Below are 21,505 nucleotides of genomic sequence, written 5' to 3'. Positions count from 1 at the left end.
AGAAATGAAAGAAATGGAGATGAGGTGATGGGGAAAAGAAGAAGATACAGATGACAGTGTTTGCAGGGCAATGCAGAGTGGGGATTTTCTCTAGAAAGACTGAAAAAGATGAAACATCAGAATAATCAAATAGGATCTGGTGACTCAAAACCAACATAAAGGTGGAGCATGAGGAAGAAACGATTTGAGAATTATCAAGAATGAGAGGAGGGGCGCCTCGGTGGTTCAGTGGGTTAAAGCCTCTGCCTTCAGCTCCGGTTATGATCTCAGGGTCCTGGGATGGAGCCCAGCATTGGGGCTCTCTGCTCAGCAGGAAGCCTGCTTCCCCCTCTCTCTCTGCCTGCCTCTCTGCCTTCTTGTAATCTCTGTCTCTTAAATAAATAAATAAGATCTTAAAAAAAAAAAAAAAGAATCAGAGGGAAGGTAAAGGCAAAGTTGTAAAGTTAGGCTGTAGGAGTTGTTCAGTGATTGTGCTATGGGAAACGACCACAGCTGGAGAGTGGAGACAGAAGAGTGAACCAAGGAGGTAGTTTCATCACCACAGTACTAGGGGTGGAGAGGATTTTCACTTTTCACAAATGGGGAAGCAGTGTCAGGGGAGAAGGTGAAGGGTGTGTCTGATGACAGCAAGGACTTAAGCTCATTAGAGTAACTTTATTTTATTTTATTTTTTAAAAGATTTTATTTATTTGAGAGAATGAAAGCTAAAGACAGAGTAAGAACAGAAGGGAAGGGGCAGAAAGAAAGGGAGAAGCAGACTCCCCACTGAGCAGGGAGCCTGACCATGTGGGGCTCTGTCCCAGGACCCTGAGATCATGACCTGAGCCATTCAGGTATCCTTGTTTATTTTTTTCATTATTATCAGAGTAACTTTAAAGAGCAGGAGGGCAACTTTCTGTAAAGAAGACTAGGAAGAGTGAATAGGATGACATATTCTGAGTTACAGAGTAGAATGGGTGATAGAGCTTATACCAAATGGACTGCATCTTTGCAATAAAAGGACAAGTTCATCTAGCCCTCAGTTAGGGAGGGGCTACATGTGGGGTGTTGATTCCATGAAAGAAAAATAAAAGGGTTGGCCTAAGGCAGCCTTAGACAAGTTACGAGTTAGTTCCAGTGCATATGGGAAGGCAATAAGAAAAAAGAAAATGCTGGCTGGTTATTAAGCCAGTTTTCAAGGAGATGAGAGTGAGTGTGTGTTACTGGCTTGCATAGAGAGTTAGAGATTGTTATTCTGGAAGATTTACACTTTAACATGTAGCACCACCCAGTAAACCTACTCCAGCTAGTTATCTTCATAGTGCATGCCCCTGGACTATAGCAGAACTGGAAGAGGGAGCATTTTATTATAAAACCATCCAGCTTTGAAAAATAATGGAACACCCAGTTTCACTGCCAGTAAGCTTTTACAGTGCTATCTTCTCATCTATGTAACATTTGAAAAGTGCCCATATATAACATTGGCCATATTACGTAAATGTAATATGAGACTTTGGGATGATAGAGACCCACTTCCATTTGGCTCCATTTGAAGAAATCAAAATAAGGTTGGATCAGTTTTTATCTGCTCAAAATTTTGAGACCTTTGGATAATGATTCATTATAGAGATTGTATGGTTACGCTATTTTCATTGACAATAATGATAGGGGCAAGTAATAAAATTGGGCATTTAGCTAATCCCAGTGAGAGACAAAGCTACAATTTAAATCTAGTATATATTTGACTTCATTGTTTCTTAATCACTACATTTCCCAGGTATACCATTTGAAAAGAGCTAGCTTTAAAACAAACAAAAACAAAAACACAGGGCCACCCAAAGAGTGTTTTAAATAGTTGTCATTTATATCCCTATACAAAAATTAGTGACTGTTAATTTTTCTTACTTGAAAGAATGTTTTATTCCTCGTTCATTCTATAGCTGATATATCTGCTTTTCTACAGATACTGTATTTTGCTCACATAATCTCACGCATACAAATAGTGTTTCGTTTGGTATACCCTGATTCCTCCTGTCCTACCTACCCACACGTCCTTATGATATTTCCATCATACCTGCATTCCTGGGACTTTTATGGAAGGTGATAAAGCTCTGAAGAAATAGTTTGAAGTAAATGGGTTCTACTAAATTCAAGAACGTTTTGACCATTAACCTTCAGTTTGAAGTTTTAGGTGACCACAAACTGGTATAAAGGAATATAGATTTACCTCTACAAAATACACCTTAAAAACGGTTTTAAACAATTGATGCTTTGCTGATGTAATGGATATTTCCTCTTCAGTGTTTTTAACTTAACAGATTATATGTAAAAGCCATAAAGTCCTTTATATTATCCATAAACATAATAAAAAATGTTACATCACATAACTTTGACTTAGTCAATAATTCTAGGCTTAGCCTTAGGTTTTAAAGAGAAAATTATTCCTGTTACACATTTTAATTATGCTATAAACTTTGGGAAATAGCTATTGATCTTCAGCATCTGACATCAGAAAGTTGTTTTTTTCTTGTTCTGTAGCCAGTGAAAGTATGACAAATAGACTCAAAGAGAAAAATTTCAGAGGAATCGAGATAGTACATGCACAATAAAGGATGTTTTTGGTTGTATTTTTAGCTTAAATGTTAGGAGATGTGAAGATCATCTCCTCTAAACAACTTTCTGCTAAAATTAGGATCACACATTTGAGTTAAGAAATATCTTACTTTGTTTTAAGAAAAAGTTATTCTGTTATGGTACTCTTGATTATCTCTAGTATTTTAATACAGAAATAAGAGGACTTAATAAAGAACTTTAAGAAAAATATGTTTAAGGTTTTCCAAACTTACATGGAGTGATGAATGTTACAGTTATCATTTTAGAAGTAATTATTTCATAATTTTTCATGCTTGAATTGGTAAAATGAGTAAAGACCTCTATTAAAATTAAATTGATATCTAATATCAACGATGGTGATAATGAAGAGCATAGTTACTGTATGCTGAACTTTTACTAGGGGATGGGCATTGCTTTGGAGACTTTAAATGGCCAGATTTAAGCCTCACATCCACCTTGTGAGAATTGGTCTCAGTTTCTCCATTTTACAGAAGGCTCTGAGAAATTATGAAACTCACAGGAATATATAGGAACTAAGTTGGTAGAGTTGGGATTCAAACCTAGGTCTGTAGGACTGCTGTAATGATGGTCTTGAATAGATATGGGCTTCTTGTCATTTTCACACAAGTTGGAAATTCTTTCAAATTTAGGGCGCCTGGGTGGCTCAGTGGGTTAAGCCGCTGCCTTCGGCTCGGGTCATGATCTCAGGGTCCTGGGATCGAGTCCCGCGTCGGGCTCTCTGCTCAGCAGGGAGCCTGCTTCCCTCTCTCTCTCTCTCTCTCTCTCTGCCTGCCTCTCTGCCTACTTGTGATCTCTCTGCCAATGAATAAAAATCTTAAAATAAAAAAAACAAAAAAAAACAAATTTAGAGCATTTAATGTAAGTAGGTTTGTATTTAAATTTGAACATATCAAATATATGCAACTGTTTATTCAACAAATATTTATTGACATATGATGATGTACCAGACATATTATTAGGAACTACTGAAGCTACCTTCAATGGGTCATGCACACAGCAACTCATAGTCTATTGTGTGTGTGTGTGAGTGTGTATCACTATATTTATATGTATATAGATAAATATCTATCTTATATAGATATGTATCTTGTTTATGGAGCTTCAGAACTCATAACATTTTAGAATTACTCTGTCTTGAACTTTGGAATCTAATTAAAGGTATGGTCATTTAACTTGGATACTGTAATACCTTGTGTGGTCAGTTTGGAGACCTCAGTATCTATATAACACCAGTCATTAAAGATGCTATTTTGAAAGCATCAGCAGAGAGTCTATATAGATTTTTTTTTGCCACAGGGCAACCCCACCTTCTCACAGTGGGAACTAATATGTAGTAATCTTCAGCCATTTCTTCCCTACCCTTTTCTTCCTAACCCACAATGTAATTAAATCCCCTGGTTAAAGAATCTGTTAAGCATTCCATGTGAATAATGCCCTTAATAGTGGCTCTGGATGCAATGGTTTACACAAATCAATTTAATTTAGCTTTATATTAGAAAACCCCTTAAACTCAAAACATAATTTTTGAGATATAAAACTCTATTTCTTTATAAAGAAAAGTGCAATTTTCTCCGAACTAGACTTTAATTTGGAGGCTGCTATCTAGCTTCCCCTGAAACTTTTGCACATATGGGGATATCATCTTGTAGGGATAAATAAGTTATAAGCAGTTAATTGTTAGAAATGTCAGGTATAAGCAAAATTTTCAAACTCAGTTTATTTATTTTTTATTTTTTAAATTTTGAGAGAGAGGGAGAGTGTGAGCAAGGGGAGGGGCAGAGGGAGAGAGAGAGAGAATCTCAAGCATATTCCATGCTGAGCATGGAACCAGACATGGGGCTTGATCTTACAACTCTGAGATCATGACCTAAGCTAGTATCAAGAGTCAGATGCTTGACTGACTGAACGACCCAGGTGCCCATCAAACCCACATTTATTTTTTGTTTTAATCTTCAGCTTTGAAGAGAAACCAATGATGATATAGTCTGTCAAATGCATTATAACTTTCTTGAAGGGTATACATTGAGAATTATGTGAAATGAAGTGTCTTAGCCAGTTTAGTGCCTCTGAAGAAAAGTTAGTCATGGGATTTAGGCATTTTAAAAGGGGATATAAGAAGACTACTATATGCAAAGTACTAATCCTGGGGATGTTATTTAAGTCACCTGATTTTATTCCCACAATAGTATCTGAAACAATTATTGTTACCATATGTATACAAGTCTTCAGGCCTAAAAGAAAATAATTTGAGGAACGTTTAAGCATAGATGTGATATTTGATTCCTTCTTAAATGAACAGTTCCCCAGTCAAATAAATGGACACTTTACTTCAGGTACAAGAAACCATTTGTATGTACAAAGGCATTGTGGAATGACTAGTGTCTTTGAAAAATTTCAATTATTACTTCCTATTATGTATCCAGTAAACATCAGTTATGGGGGTGCCGACTTTGTTTTTCTGCAATGGCGTAAACCATGTTTACAATCCACTGATTAGAGTTGAGTTTTAAGGCTAGCTAACTTTTAAACAGAGTAGATGTTTGTATGCTGTTTTTACTTCATCTCAGAACATGTATGCCCCTATAATCTCAGCTTTTTGCCCATTCACCAGATGGCACGTGAGCCTGTGAGCACATGTCAAAGATGTTAACCACAGTTTAGGTGAGCTGCTTTTGTAGCAAGCACCAGATTTTCTTCACAAATATGAGAACAGAATATCAATTCTTCTTGACTCCAGTCTCCCCTACTGATCCTTAATGTGCCAAGTTAAAATACTTGCATAGTGGACAAGAAGGCAGCATGGGGATTTCCTGGCCCTCTTTCCTGCCAAATTGACAGGTTGCATTGCAGCAGGTGCACAGCAAAGCGATTAAGAATGTATAGGTTGACAAAACATGTGTGATATGACTGCAGGCGGTTTATGTGAATGACATGTCATGGCAAATATTGGCCTCAAGAGATTACACCTGGGGTTCTGTGGTATAAGGACAATCTATATGCATATAAAAGCATCATTGAGTTGGTGAGTGCTCAAGAAAAAAATAACTTTGACTGGGAGTCTACATCAATGGAGTACATTGCAATTCAAGGTATATTTTTTGCTACTTAAATATTTTACAAGTGTCCTATTTATATGAGGCAATGCGATAAACATCTGTCTTGGGAGATGTGATTTTTTGACTGCTGAACAACTCACTCTGCTGCCAGGAGGACAGAGAGCCTGGTTTGTTAAAATTCATGATTGGGAAAAAAAAAATCCAATGTCATCCAATTCAGTTTAAGAACACATTGAGCCCTTGGTGTCAGCCTCTCCACTTCTGGGATGGCTGACATTTTACATGGAACAAAATAAACTTAATGTAAGTGTTGTTGCCTTGCTCAGTGATTTTCAGAAATATTCAAAAAGCAGGAGTTAAAAAGTAGATTTGGATGACAAAATAATCATTCACTGTGTATGTGCACAAACATTCACATAGAAATTTCCACAGACAGAGATATGGACTACCCAAAATCTTTCCGTGGACCCCCAGCTGAGAGACCCAGATTAAGGATTTGTGTGTTCACATGCATTTTTTAAGAGACAGGGAAATAGATTTCATGAAAGGACTTCATAGTCTAGGTAGCATTAGGATGAGTTCTAAAGTCTTCTCTCTATCAAAAATTGTGTAATTCACTTCATATCCTAATACATTCATGTTAAGACTTATTAGCTTTTCCCCAGAGAAACAAAAATCTATATTCTAAGGAAAAAAAAAATTCTGTGTGTCCCTTGATTGTGACTAAAATAACTCTAATTTGCTGTATAAAAATGTAATGCAAAGAAAATTTTCTGCACTTTTTGATCAGCACTTAAAAGCAATCTCAAAATAAAATAACATATTATCAGTATATATTAAGGTAGAGTGTTATTTGCCTATTTTTTACTTCATATGGACCATTTAAACTAAATGCTGTCTATAGATATAAATACTTAGGAGAAATAAAAATACCTTTATAGTGCTTATATTAATACTTGAATGTTTTGACTTTTGGCTACTAGTCCACTTACAAATAGATTAAAGAGAAATCCTGTAATCTTTTGGAAAAAATAAAATGTTTATTTTGAGGCTTATATAAAAATCTAGTATTTTAACCAGATTTATTTCAATCATATGTGTTGTAATATATTCCATATATTCATTTTGATATAGTCATATGTTAATGGCACACACAATCTTAGATTTTAGCAGCATGATGCATTTTACACAAAAGTGTTAGAATCTCTTCTCTTCATTATGGCATGTGTAGGGGTAGGGAAGGGTACTGAATAGGGTTTGAGTTCTTATGCGGAAGACTCCATCAGAGCCAAACAATGAGAGAGGCAAGACCCATGAAAACAATTGTGGAATAACTAAAGCTTTTGTTTTTGTTTTTACTCTTCAGCTTATTTGCTATGCTTCCTTTCTAATATAGCTAATCATCCTTTAGCCTCTTTCCCCTCTGTCTCTTCCATCATATAACTTTCTTATGAAACTTTAGCATAAAATGATCCAATAAAATTCTTCACAGTAAAATGTTGTATTTTGTCATGGTGTAAAATTGCAGGCGTAAGTTTTGTGGCGGTATCTGCTCTACACCCTTCAAAAATACAACAGATGACCTCTGTTGAGATTTAAAGTTAAGGTCTTATTTCACTGGCCTCCTTAACTTTTCCTCATTCACTGGGTCATACCTGGAATTCCCTGGCTTGAAAATTTTTATAGCAAAATGAATTCTATTGACTATGTTACTGATTTTTTTTTTTTTCCATCTTCCTCTGTTACGTTGCATTTTAACAGTCATGTTTTGAAGGATGGCCTGAAGGGAGCTCTGGACTGGGGTCTTAGTTGCGTATTGTCTTAGCTCAGGCTGCTATAAAGAGATAGCATAATCTTGGTGTCTTAAATCCCAGACAGTTGTTTCTCACAGGGCCAGAGACTGGGAAGGCCAAGATCAAGGCGCCCACAGATTCCTCTCCTGGTGAGAACCCTCTTCCTGGCTTGCAGATGATTCTTAATGTCCTTCTACCACAGAGAAGTAGAGATCAATCCTGTCTCTCTTCCTTTTCCTATAAGGACACTCATCAAATCATGGGGCTCTACCTTCATGACCTAAAATAAACTGAATTACCTCTCAAAGGTCCCACTCCAAATGCCATCATATTGGGGGTTTGGGTGTTGGCATATGAATTTCGAGGGGCACAAACATTCAGTCCATAACTTGTGCTGTTCCAACAAGCTACTTAGACTCTGACTTCTACTTTCATATATTTGGCATCAATGCAGATACTCCTTTCCATCCTTTCTCCATCAAATTTTGTATCTTGGTGATTCAGTACAACAGTTAGCAAATTTATGAAGTTTATCAGTGTATTCTTAGAGCCAAATTGAATTTCTCTCTGGTTATCTTGAATAGAGCCCTCCTTTTATAAATCAGCTTATTGAGTAAATAGAGATTTCTTCAGTCTGTTCTCAGTTTTCAACTCTGCCAGTATTAGACATCTGGAAAAAGCCCCCTCACCTCACTCCTTCATGCACAAAACAAATAAAAAATACCAAACCCAACCACAAAATAAAAATACCATTTTGAATATAACCGTTTACTTCCAGGTTTGGTTTTATTACCTTTCAGCTTTGTTTTAGGGGGTTCTTTTATTATAAATACATTTTCCTTAGCTTAAAGAGCCATACCTTTTAGTGTCTATAGCTATCTTAAGTGTTTGAAGATATGTAATGTTGAATATAAATTAGAATTTTAAGTAGAATTGCAAGGGGGATATACGAGAACCAAAAAGTAGTAGCTACAAGGCAAGAGCTTTAGCTGAATGTAATGAAGGACTTTTATAAAGTTTAAAGATGATGTGAGTTTTCTTTCTAAGAAAAACAGAAATTTACTATCATAAGACATTAAATTCCTTATAAACAGAGCTCAGCATTAAGTTGAATTACTACTAATTAGGAAGATATAGAAAAGCTTCATGGAGTTACATATGATGATTTTAGGGTATTTTAAAACCAACAGTGTTCTATTGTGATGTTAGCATTTATGTATACATTTGATGGAAAGTCATCTTGAAGAAGAATACAAAGTGATATAATGAAACTTTCAAATTTCGTTCCTTAGCACTTGATTTTGAAATGACTTTGTAATTAAATCTGAATGTATAATAGAGTGATAAATACGTAGGCACAATGTAATAAGATCTTCAGGAATAAAATTTATAAGATATTTTGATGAAAACCAGTATTTAAATGATTAAACATAATACTTGAACTGAGCATGTAGTGAATTATTGATTGGTAAATGAGAACGTGGATAAAAGATTTTGACATATTAATGAAAAATTTTTTTTTCCAAGTAAATTCTGATATTATTATTTACAACTTAATGGAATTGGATCAAACTGTTGAATTGTTGTCCCCTAGGAAAAGTTCCTAGTGGCCCTAGGCAGCAAAAACTTCCCAAGATCGCATGAAAGAACATGTTCCTGTGAAAAATCTATATTGCAAAAACCTACATGTTCTGGATTAAGTGTTTAAAAGCACCTTAATTTATAGGTCTTGCTGCCTGGGATTACGCGTCTCATGTTACTCTACATCTAGTGTCTGTGATGATTGCTTACTTCATTTATAAGGACAAAATGACCCTAACCTTTTTCTCTCTGGCAATAAGCTCAGTATGTTCTTTTCTTTCTGTCCCTCTACAGCAAGGAAAGGTTCATTCTGGTTTTTCTCACCTTCCCCTTACCCCCACTGTTACTCATTAATGAAGTCATATGTGATATCTGACTCTCCTTCTATAATTAGTATGCCGTAGAAGAGACATAGGATAGAAAATAGCCAGGAAGGTAAGAGAGGAACCATGTGTTTATGCATAAAGAGGAGAACTCAAGTGCAGTGCCACACGTGCCTGCAGGTCTTTTGCTGCCTTCAATGTTTATATAAAATTCAGTATTACTCAGGTGCCTCCATCTCAGTAAGCATATTTAGTTTAAGTTATTTTATGTGATTATGTATGAAAAAGATTTTTAGTTTTTCCACCACAGGATAAGCCAAAATCAGCCAAAATAGTATTGTTTTTTTGTTGTTGTTGTTGTTTTTTAGTTTATGGAAGCATAATTGGCCTTCTACCATATAATTACAATTAGAGCTTCCAAAGTATTTTATATATGGCCTTCTAAATTTACTAGTATACACACTAAACACATGTCCCTTATACTTACTTTATTCATCTTTGCTAATGAGGCTTACAGAGTGAGTAAAATATGTCTGTTTAACTAAGGAACACCTTATATAGACTATATCTTTAATTGCAAAGATAAAAAAGAAACCCAATTCTGCTCCTTCTTAACCTGGTCAAAGTCAGACTTCTGAGTTATTCCGCTTCACTGTAGATCAGTCAACGAATATAGTCTTCAGTCTAAGTGCTGAAAGAATTAGGACCTTATTTTCAATGACGTTGCCTTTAACATATGTATACTTAAAGGGCTTCTGGCTATGGTCTCATAACAAGTTTTTTGGTTTGTTTTAGTTCCTGTATTTCTGTATTTTATTTTTTGTCTTGAGGTAATACTGCATTAACAGCTTTGAAATACAAATTATTTTCTTTTCCATATGGCTATTAAATTTCTACGTATTAAGTTTTTATATATCTAGCAATATATTCTATATGATAGCTTGCTTCAAAGGAATTTTAAAAATCTGTATTTTTCAATTCAAGTGAATTAACAGTTTCATCATCTTTTTTTGATCCTCACTTCTCATCCCACCAGCTACAACTCCATTTTTCTTACTTCCTTCTAGCAAGGCTTCTTTAAATAATTGTCCCTGGTTGCTGCTTCCTGTTTTTCCCTCCTACTTTAAGTCCATTCTTGTCAGGCATTTGCTCACACCATTTATCAAAAGTACTTTTATCTAAGTCATTAATTGCTTTTCATCTCTATATCCATTAGCAAATCCTTAATCCCTATCCTACTTGATCCCTGAGCAGCCTTTGACAGTGTTGATTACTATTTCCTCCTTCCATTTTTAACCTTAGAGTGTCACCCTTGGCAATCTCCTTGGCAGCTGATCCACTTAGACCCACTCTTTCAAAGTTGGAGTACCCAGGAATCAGTCCTTGGCCCTCTCTGTTTTCCCTTCGTCTTTAGTGGTCTTATTATCAGCTCTATGTTAACAGCTTTCAGCTCCCCGTTACCACTTCTGGCCATTCTTCTGAACCCTAGACTCATATGGCCAATTATACTCAGCATCCCTACCTGGATATTTAATGCACATCTCAAACTATGCTATACGTCTGATAGTCTCCCCCAAACCTGCTCTGGTATACCACATTTCAGTAGGAATGAACTCCATTCTCCCAGCTGCCTAGCCTTTAAAAACAAAACAAAACAAAACAAACAAACAAACAAAAAAACCAAAGCATAAAACAACCATAAAAACTTTTTTTTTTTTTTAATAGCCTGCATTTAGTCCACTGGGAAATGATAATGTTTATGCCTTCAGAATACATCCAGAGTTTGACTACTTCTTACTTCCGCTAATACCACCATGGCCTCGGCTACCATCATCTCTTATTTGGAGTATTTCACTAGTGTTATACGGGTTTTCTGCTTCTATCCTGGGCCCCCTTACAACTTACCATCAACATAATCACAGCAGCTATCCTAGAATATGCCTGATATGCTACTACTTAAAGGCCCCTCTGTCTGGATTGTTTTTCTCACAGGAAACCTTTTGGCTGTGTCCTTCACCTCCTTTGCCTTTGCTTAGATGTTACTTTCTTCATCAGGTATATTAGTTCTTAGGGCTGCTGTAGCAAATTAGTATAAACTGAGGGGCTTAGCACAACAGAAATTTATTCTCTCAGTTCTGCAATTCAGAAATCTGAAATCAATGTGTTCATAGGCTACCATAACAAAGTACCATAGCTTAGCTGGTTTATAAACAAAAAAATTATTTCTCTCAGTTCTGGAGGCTGAGAAGTCTGAGATCAAGGCAAGGACAGATTCCTTATCTGGAGAGGGCCTGCTTTCTGGTTCATAGATCGCTATCATCTTCTTACTGTGGCCCCACAGGGCAGAACAGGTGAGAGAGTTCTCTGGAATGTCCTTTATAAGGGTACTAATCCCATTCATGAGGTTCCACCCTCATGACTTAATGACCTTCCAAAGTCCCCACCTCCAAATACCGTCACACTGGGGATTAGGCTTCAAAGTATGAATTTTGGTGGGGGGCCTTAGGGGGATACAAATATTCAATCTGAAGCAATAGGGTTGGTTGGTTCCTTCTGAAGGCTCTAAGGGAGAATCCATTTACGCCTCTCTTCCAGATTCCGGTGTCACTCCTTGGCTAGTAGCTGCATATCTCCAGTCTCTTGTCACCATCTTCATATGGCCTTCATCTTTGTGTGAGTCTGCCCAACTCTCCCTGTGCCTTTCTCTTATAAGGTCATCTGTCATTGGATTAAGTGCCCACCCTAAATCCAGGATGATCCCATCTCCAGATCTATAACTAACTTACTTCTGCAAAGATCCTGTTTCCCAATAAGGTCACCATCATATGTTCTAGATGGACATATGTTAGGGGGAAGGTGAAACACCAGTCAACCCACCACCTCACATGGCCTGTCCTGCATTTGTTTAAAAATTGTAGTCTCCATTTCCCCTTTCTACTTTTTAAATTAAGTCAGCAATCTCTAATGCAAAAATCTTTGAGCTAGATGTGTTTTAGAATTTAGGCTTTTTTTTTTTTCCATTTTAAGAAGATTAGATGGTACATACTATATATAATATACTAGCCTTAGTAGGGTTTGGGCATCACATCATTATTAAACACATGAGCATTTCTGAGGAGAAATATATGGCTATTACATGATGAGATAGGAAAAAAAAAAAATATATATATATATATATATATATATACACACATATATATATGTATATATATATACATATATATATGTGTGTATATATATATATATATATATATATATATATATATATGTAACTTTACATCAGTTCAGGTCAAATTTTATTCCTTGATTAGTCTGTGCCAAGAACCTTAAAGAAAAACTTGGCATCTTTTTGTTTATTTACTTGTTCACTGTGTCGTCTTTTGTTTATAATTTGTCTTCCATCTATCTGACACTGGATAAGGGCAGTGTCTTTGTCTGTTTTACTCCTAATGTATCCCAATCTGTTAGAATAATCATCAGCATAGATGCTTAATAAATATTTGAACGAATGCCTCCTAATATTGGTTGTTTCAGGAATGTTCCTCTGGAAATTAGGGCCCAAGGTACAAGCGGGAACAAACAAACAAACGAACAAACAAACAAAAAAGACTTCAAAAGAAATAGAAGGGAAAATGTTTAACCTACCTTTTGGATTTGCTGTTGCATCTCATTTTAGATATGCCAGATTTGGTAAATGAACACTTGTGAATTAAATAATAGAATTATATACACAGTTGTACTCATTAAGAACACCTTTATAGTGACAGATTTTAGGCATGAGAACAATATTTGGTTCTTTTTCACTTAAGGTTTAATAGCTTTTGGGAAATAATTCAGGAAACAAACTGTGGTCTTCTTGGATTTACAGTGACAACAGGACACATGATATTCCCTCTATATTTATGTTAGACATCTGAATTTCAAATTCTTTATTTGCTACTTACTTTCATAATCAATACTATTTCTTTCTCTGTGTCTTTGTGGGAGAATTCTTAATAAAACTGCAAGAGTGTTCAAACATTGTAGAGGACTTTATTTTATTTTTTTATTTTTATTTTTTAGGAGGAGTGAGAGAGAAAGCATGCCAGCAAGCTCCAGGGAGGGGCAGAGGGAGAGATAGCATCCTAAGTGGGCTCCACACCCAGCATGTAGCCTGACCCAGGGCCTTATCTCATGATCCTGAGATCATGACCTGAGCTAAAATCAAGAGCTGGACATTTAACTGACTGAGCCACCTAGGTTCCCCTGGAGAACTTCAAAAATAGGTTTTAGTCAGGGCTTACAGATAGGTTAGATTTTTCCTTTTCTTTTCTCTTCTCTTCTTTCCGCTTTCCCTTTCCTTTAATATTATGTCCATGAAACAATTATTTAATCATGCACCGAGACACATAATAATTAACTTACTATGGGACATCTTTGTATATTGTAAATATTTGGTGAAGACCTAAGGTACCAATTGAAGAGACTGATTTTATCAGTCTTTGCAGTAGAATAGCCATAGTCTCCTCATGCCAGACTCTACCTTAATGATTTGAACTACATATGCAAATGTGAAGCCATATTAATTTTTTCCTGTGCATTGCTTCTAGAAGACTTTGAAAAGATGAGTGCTTCTGAATGTTGATAATAAATCAAATTGATAAAAAGTTGACTGTATTTCAAATGTAAGACTCAGTTGGACTCCAGCTGACCCTGAACTTCACCTATTCATTTCCCCTTTTCTATTATCATTTCATTTCTATTGAGTCTTTAAAAAGTTCTCTACCTCCTCTCCCTTCCTTTTACAGGTAAGCAAACACATAAACCTACCAACCAAATAGACAATAGACAAATACACAAACTATTTTGAACTAGACCTCTACTGTAGTTACTAACCTATACCTCTCTGTCTTCAGTTAGTTCCAAAACCCTGATCCTGTAGCTTATATAAAGAGCTTCCAGTTATAAATCTGCTCTTTGCCTAAGCCCTATGTAGTCTGATTTCCACTGCTAATAGTATTTGGGCAATGCCGTGGAAAAGGTTTCTAATTGTAAGACTAGAAGTTTGCTTCATACATCTTTCTGTCTAGTAGCTCAAGAACACTGAGCACTGTAAGTGTCTAATTAATTGAACTTGATTTAGATCTTGGTTAATCTTCTGATCAGTGTCATCAACATTTAACTAAATACTAAAAGGTTGCTTCCTGAGCATCTATGATTATTGTTATATAGACTGATTAATATCTTTATTAATAGGCTACCATATACATTCCTCAAATGTACCCTGCCATTTATTTCCAGGGCTTAAGTTGAAAGAACAGAAAGAGTTCCACATTCATCTATTCACTATATTTTGAGCACCTTTCATTGTTGTGGATGTGGGCATGTTGGTGGGGGGGATACATATGATGTCTCACATGGAGCTTGCATTTTAATAGAATGTAACAGAAGGAAGATAGACAATTAACAAATAAAACTACACAAGCATGAGATTGTATCAGCGGGTGATCAGTATTAAGGAAATATAATGGGGTCATGGGTCAGAGAGGGATCTTTAGATAGGATTGTCCGGGTGGCCCTCTTAGAGGATTTGATATTTAACCTGAACCCTACGTGATGGAAAGAAGCCAGCTATGTGAAGATCATGGGGAAAATTCCCTAGAAGAGAAAATTGCAAGACTAAGACTCTGAAAGTTTTTGAGGACGAAAAAGAATGTGAGGGAGTCTGGAATGTTGTGAACAAGGACAAAAGCCATGAGACGATGCAGTGAAAGAGTAAAGCGGTGTCTGGGCAATAGAGGGTTATGCAGCCTTAGAAATTTGGATTAGATCCTAAGTATGATGGGAGGTCATTAGAAGATTTGAAAAGTAAGGCAGTGATATGAGCTGATTCATGTTTTTGAAAAGATCACTCTGGCTTTGTGTGGAGAATAGAAGAAAAGGAGCAGTCCCCTCCCCCACCCCCCCAAAAAGCTTGTCACATTTGTAGTTTGAAATGTAACATGTTAGAAAGCACAATGACCTGCTTTTGTATGTACCACTCATTGAGATTTAGCCCTTAGCACTTGGGCTATCACTTGGTGAGCATTCAATAAATATAACTAATGGTCTATAAATGCAGCACAGAATTAGCTTCTTTTTTTTTTCTTTAAAGGATATGTGCCCTGAACAAATGCATAACCAAATCTCTTTTAAATGGATTTAAATGTGACGTCTCTCAGATTATAGACTCACCTTTGTAAAGAAGCACATGAAAATAAATTTAAATGGTTATTATAATGGATTTTCATTCAATCCCTCAAATACTTGAGTGCTTAGCATGTGCTACATACTCTGCCAAAGTAAATCAGATATGAACATTTCCTTCAAGAAGCTTGTATTAAAATTCAAAGGCTTTAAAAAAAAAACATGTTTTTATGACTCTGATAAAATTTACTTTTATTAGTAATAACAATCTAATTACATAGTTACACACAAAATTTTTTTTTAAAGATTGAGAGAGAGAGGGGTAGGGGAGCAGTAGAGGGAGAAGGAGAGAGAGAGAGAAAAAACCAATCAGACTCTGGCCTGAGCAGATAGCCCCACACACAATTCGATCTTATGGCCCTGTGATCATGACCAGAGCCCAAATTAAGAGTCTGACACTCAACTGACTGCTCACCACCCAGGTGCCCCACAAAAATTTGTTTTGAATTGTATCTAAAGACATGATGTATTTCATGTTTCTGTGGTACTTCTTTGACAAGTTCAGTTCTTTCTTTTCTTTCCTTTTTTTAAGAGATTTTATTTATGTATTTGACAGACAGAGATCACAAGTAGGCAGGAGGCAGGCAGAGAGAGAGAGAGGAGGAAGCCGGCTCCCTGCAGAGCAGAGAGCCCGATGTGGGGCTCAATCCCAGGACCCTGGGACCATGACCCAAGCCGAAGGCAGAGGCTTTAACCCACTGAGCTACCCAGGTGCCCAACAAGTTCAGTTCTAAGTGGGAACCAAAAGCAGTTCTGTCGTTCCCTCAATTTACTTGATCTCCATTTTATTTTGTAAGAAAATGTGGTAATATTAATTTTTATGTTCCTATATTTAACTTCTTTGCAGTCATTATTCTACATAATTTTCATGTTTAAAATTATAAAATACTTAAAGGGATGATCTCAGAAGCAATTTTGCTATGTGCTGCCATATTGCCATTTTCTTATTTTCATTTTCTATATTGAATATATTATCCCCTATACAAGTTAATATATATATATATATATATATATATATATATATATCATCCTTCTTGTATCACTTTCAACTTTTATTCATGTAGCCTTTTTTTTTTTTTTTAAGACTTATTTATTTGTAAGAGAGCAAGAGAGCATAGGGCGCAAGGGCTAAAGGAGAGGGAGATTGAGTTTTAAACAGACTCCAGGCTGAGTGCAGAGCTGGACAACACAGGGCTCTAAGATCATGACCTGAGTTGAAACCAAGAGTTGGACACATCTGACTGCCACCCAGGAGCCCCTCATTCATGTAGTCTTGATTGCTAAATTTGTTTTACTATATTGAATAATTATTTTCACATTTACATCTATTTTTCAAGCTGAGATTTACATAGGTTTTATTTATAACAAAAAAGTTATTTACATTTTGTTCTGTTATTTCAACATCAAGCAATTAACTTTCATATTATGATGGTGATTTTGTTTCATTATTTTATCTCCCAAGCATTTAGAGAATAATTTTTATTATACTGAATAAATGTGTTTAACATAACTTGCATATATTACAAATACACCCTGTTGCCTTTTCACACAAATACTTTAGACTGGGTAATAGACATTTTCCCGCAAAACCCTTAAAGACAGTGCTTAAGTGGTTCATAGTATTTAGTAACACAGATGCAGAATTTGAGGTAAGCATGCTTTTGGTTTCAAGCATAGATAATTGGAGGGATTTTTTTTTTTTCTATCTTGAAATCCATAAATTTGCAGTGATGGTGCTACTCTCAATTGTTTCATTTTTGGGGGGAACTTGAGCATTTAAATCTATACACTTGGGTCCTTCTGAAGCTTGGAGAGAGGTGATTTCATAGATGTTTTTTCCCTTTTTTATGGTTCTCCTTGAATTTCTGTTAAAAGTAGGTTTGATCTTATACCCTTTCTGAGACTCTAATTAATCCTTTACATTACTGTTTACTGTTGTTTTTCCTGTGAGTTCTGGGAGAATTTCTCGAGTTTGTCTTGAGTTGGTCTTCCAGTTCACTTCTTTGATTTTCTGTAGTACCCAATCTGCTAGTCACTTTATCCATTATGATTTTAAATTGGAAAAGCATCATTTTTATTCCAAACAATTAGTTCTGATTGTATATTGTTACATTTCTAATACTGCTTGCTTTAATTTCTATGATGGAGCATTCTATTAAATCTTATTTTAGCTGTGAATGAAAAGGTATTTATTTCCTAATCTCTTGATATAAATGCTTCATATGCATCCTGTAACCTCTGCATCTGTAGACTCTGGGATCATGACCTGAGCCGAAGGCAGAGGCTTTAACCCACTGAGCCACCCAGGCACCCCTCCTTTTCAGTTTCTTACAGTGCAGAATCTTCTCAGACATCTGACTTCTGTCAGTAAGTAAGTTTGGTCAAAGATTGGAGTGTTATCTGCTCACATTGTTTTCTATTATTTCCCAAAATATGGAAGATAGGTACAGAGTTAGTGCTCAGAAATGGAATTTTTTATTCTCAATGGTCTCTCTGTACATTGCCAAACTTGCTGTGATGTTTATAGTATGAGGAATATCCCATACCACAGACAGGATTCTATAGTGCCTGGCGTTTCTGTCATACTGACAATGGCACTTTAGTGCATGTTGTCGACCCCCTGCCAGGTTTGTGCTTGTTCTAGCCACTGGCATTTGACATTGTCTTTGGTACTTCCTTGACTAGATGCTTGCTAGTGGAACCAGTGAGCAACAGTGAAAAATAATCCATCTGTGCGGAGTCTGGTGGGTTCACGATCTGTCTATTCTCATCTCCAGCCTTTTTGAATGAACAGATTTTTGTGGAAATCAACCAGAGCCTACTCCACTTATTTCTCAAGCAAAATAACTTTACTCAGAAGTAGCTCAGAAGATTTACCCTCAGTGTCTTCTTTAGCCTAGTTCCTCCACTCTTGAAAATCTTTGTTGTTTCTGGCTTAGGAATGGCACCGTTTCTCGGTTTGGGGCCCACATCACATGTAAGGTTTCTTTTATTTTTATATACCAGTATTCATTTTTAATGGGCATATGGAACAGGGGAGAGTAGACACCTGTGCACATATATAAACATCTGGAAGTCTCAATTTGAATTAATTTTAGCAATATAAACACTCATTTTCAAATTTAAAAATCTGGCAAGAGGCACAGCAATCCAATATGATATGTTTGCATTAAAATTACCATAGAATCCAATTAAGATACTGAAGTAATATGGTAAAGTCTAGGAAATGTTGCCTCTTAATACTCAGAAATAGTTCCATAAAGCTTAGCAGTATTATGCTATTTTTTTTTTCCTCTGGACTGGCCATATGTTAATATTTAAATGATAACAAGTGCAAAGTAAATGGTGATGTTTATGAAGGTATTGATTCTGTGTAACCTCCTATTCTTCAAAGTATAATTTCAGGCAAGAGTCAATGATGTTGTAGGCACAGTAAGGGAGGACTACACATTTACAGAACTTGGTGGTGAGAGTAGTGCATCCAAATGAATTGTTTAGGAACTTGGCTGATTTCATTTTGTCCATCAGGACTTTATACTTTTGGCTGAATTATTAAAATTGTAGTAGGAGGTTTTTTTCCCTTTTATGCATTATGGGTAAAAAGTATGTTTTAGCTCCTATTTCACAGAGCCAAGTTTGTTTTTTTATTGTTACTTTATTGTTAAATCAGCTCACTGGATTTAAATTCAAAAGCATGGTATATTATAAAATAATACCAATCAGACTGATATTTGAAGGACCAGTTGAAGCTGAAAAAAAAAAGGTAGAATCAGTAAGTAGAAAGATGAAATAGGAAATTGTTCAATTATCATAGTAAAAGTAGACTACTGTTATCAGTGATATCAGTGTGTGCCCCCGTCTTTAGTTCAAATAGCAGACTTTGACTTCATTCCTTGTTGATTAGTTACCTCCCTCTTTGCTACCTTCAGTGTTGCTTGTCTGTAGCTTTTATTATACCAAAGTTGTCAGTTTACATTAAGAGAAAAGAATGGACTTGGTTCTTTTCAAATGAGATTCTAAGAGAGAATCTGACATTTGAAAAATCTGAATTAGTGACCCCTATCATTTGCGGCATTTTTTATTGAGTTTACCAACCTTGCCCTGAACATTTGTATTCGGTGCTTATGTTCCATTGTCTACCAGTAACTAGCATAAATATGTAATTATATGGTTTGTTTTATTGTAATAGATTTCAAAATACTCTATTATTATGGTGCTGTTTGAATTGTGTTTACTATATCAACATAAATATATAAATTGAGTCAAATTATTTGCTTGGTTAAGGGCAAACCACAAGTTATTATGTGTTGTCAGTTTCAAAATGTTGCATGACAATAAAAGCATTTGATTCCCTTTGTTTAGACTTGAACCTCAAAAACTTTGTAATTATTTCCTGTAGTATCTTAGGCACAACTTTTGGAGAAGCAGTAGACATATACCGTAGCACCATTCAAGGGCCTCACATAACTATTTCAGCATGCTTTATAATTCCCACAGGGGCTAAATTATATTATTTGTAGTTGGTAGTTTCTGTTAAATTCCAAAGTTATTTTTTTCCCTTCACCTAAACCTCTGACTCGTCCAACATTCACAAAAACAACTTTACAATTAGAAAATTTCAGGTATTTTTATTTTAAAAAGTTAGCATTCCTCACGATGCTTTTCTACTTTGAGTTTTCATTAGGTAATAACAATTGTACTTTAAACTGCTGTTAGTCTATTAGGCAACTAAATTGTTTATAAACCTTGCTATTTTATAATCTTTTTTAAACTGCTTCTCCTCAGGGTTTTAAATAAAGACAAACTAAAGGCTGTGGGATTTATCTAGCTTCCTTAGCCATCTGATTCTACCACCTGCCTTTAGTTTCCTGCTGACCACCATTGTCTGCCCTGTGTGTGCCTTTCTCTTCATTCCCCATCTTTGCTTCTCTGCCTCTAGTGAATGAAAAGGGCAAATTTAAATTCAGATCCAACATTCGGAGCCAGAAGACAGAGAATATTTCATTTTATAATCCATGCATTAAAAAAACATTGCATTAATAATTGACAAGACATGACTGAATTACCTTGTATTTCCATGAAAGAAGAAAAGAAGGTGCCCATGAATTCAATTAATTGTTTTTTTCCCCCTGATTTTACAATTCTCTTCTTCTTGTATACCTGTATTTAACTAAGAACAACATCCATGTGATTATGTGAGAAATCTCTGTCAAATGGGTAAAAGGACATTCTTTTTTCACAGTGGAAAAAGTCTCCTTTCAGTTTATTGCAAATGCAAAAGCAAGTCTCTCTGGGGACTGGCAGCTCAGGTGTGGCTGTGTGATAGTTTCCCTTTAGTGTTTCTGAAAAGAAATGAATAGGGAGAAGTTCACTACAGCATTCTCCATATGAGCCCAGGCCACAATTTCATACTGTATATGAGCTAGAGATCATGAATGTCCTTGAGATATTATATCATTACTTTCTAGAACATGGTCTGTAACAAGACAATAATACTAACATTCTATTGTAGTATAATAAAACAGAAGATGAATGAAGGAACAAGGGAATATTTTTTTTTCTTTTATACTAGACATTCTTTAGTTGAAAATATAATCCATTTACAGTGTGGGACAGGGTAAATTTAGGATGAAGAATCTCATAAATCACTCATTTATTGAGTAGTAGTAGTAGATGAGCTCCTATTACATGGCTCCAGGAGATACCAAAATAAATAGACACTGTTATCATCCTAGATAAGTTCAAAATCTATTGTCAAAGACATGTAAATAAAATTAGCATGAAAGTGGGTATATGAGGGGCAACTGGGTGGCTCAGTTGGTTAAGCCACTGCCTTAAGCTCAGGTCATGATCTCGGGGTCCTGGGATGGAGTCCTGAGTCGGGCTCCCTGCTCAGTGGGGAGCCTGCTTCTCT

General features: G+C 35.8%; 1 protein-coding gene across 3 annotated transcripts in view; it reads left to right on the top strand.

The window, feature by feature from the left end:
• The window catches only part of NAALADL2 (N-acetylated alpha-linked acidic dipeptidase like 2), a 1,427,879-nt gene that overhangs the window by 461,997 nt on the left and 944,377 nt on the right, over positions 1–21,505 (top strand). The gene's annotated exons all lie outside the window — the stretch shown is intronic.

Source organism: Meles meles, chromosome 4 (assembly GCF_922984935.1).
Source record: "Meles meles chromosome 4, mMelMel3.1 paternal haplotype, whole genome shotgun sequence".
Classification (NCBI taxonomy): Eukaryota; Metazoa; Chordata; class Mammalia; order Carnivora; family Mustelidae; genus Meles; species Meles meles.
The sequence above is the reverse complement of the archived record's forward strand: the minus strand, read 5'-3'. Positions and strand labels throughout refer to the sequence as shown.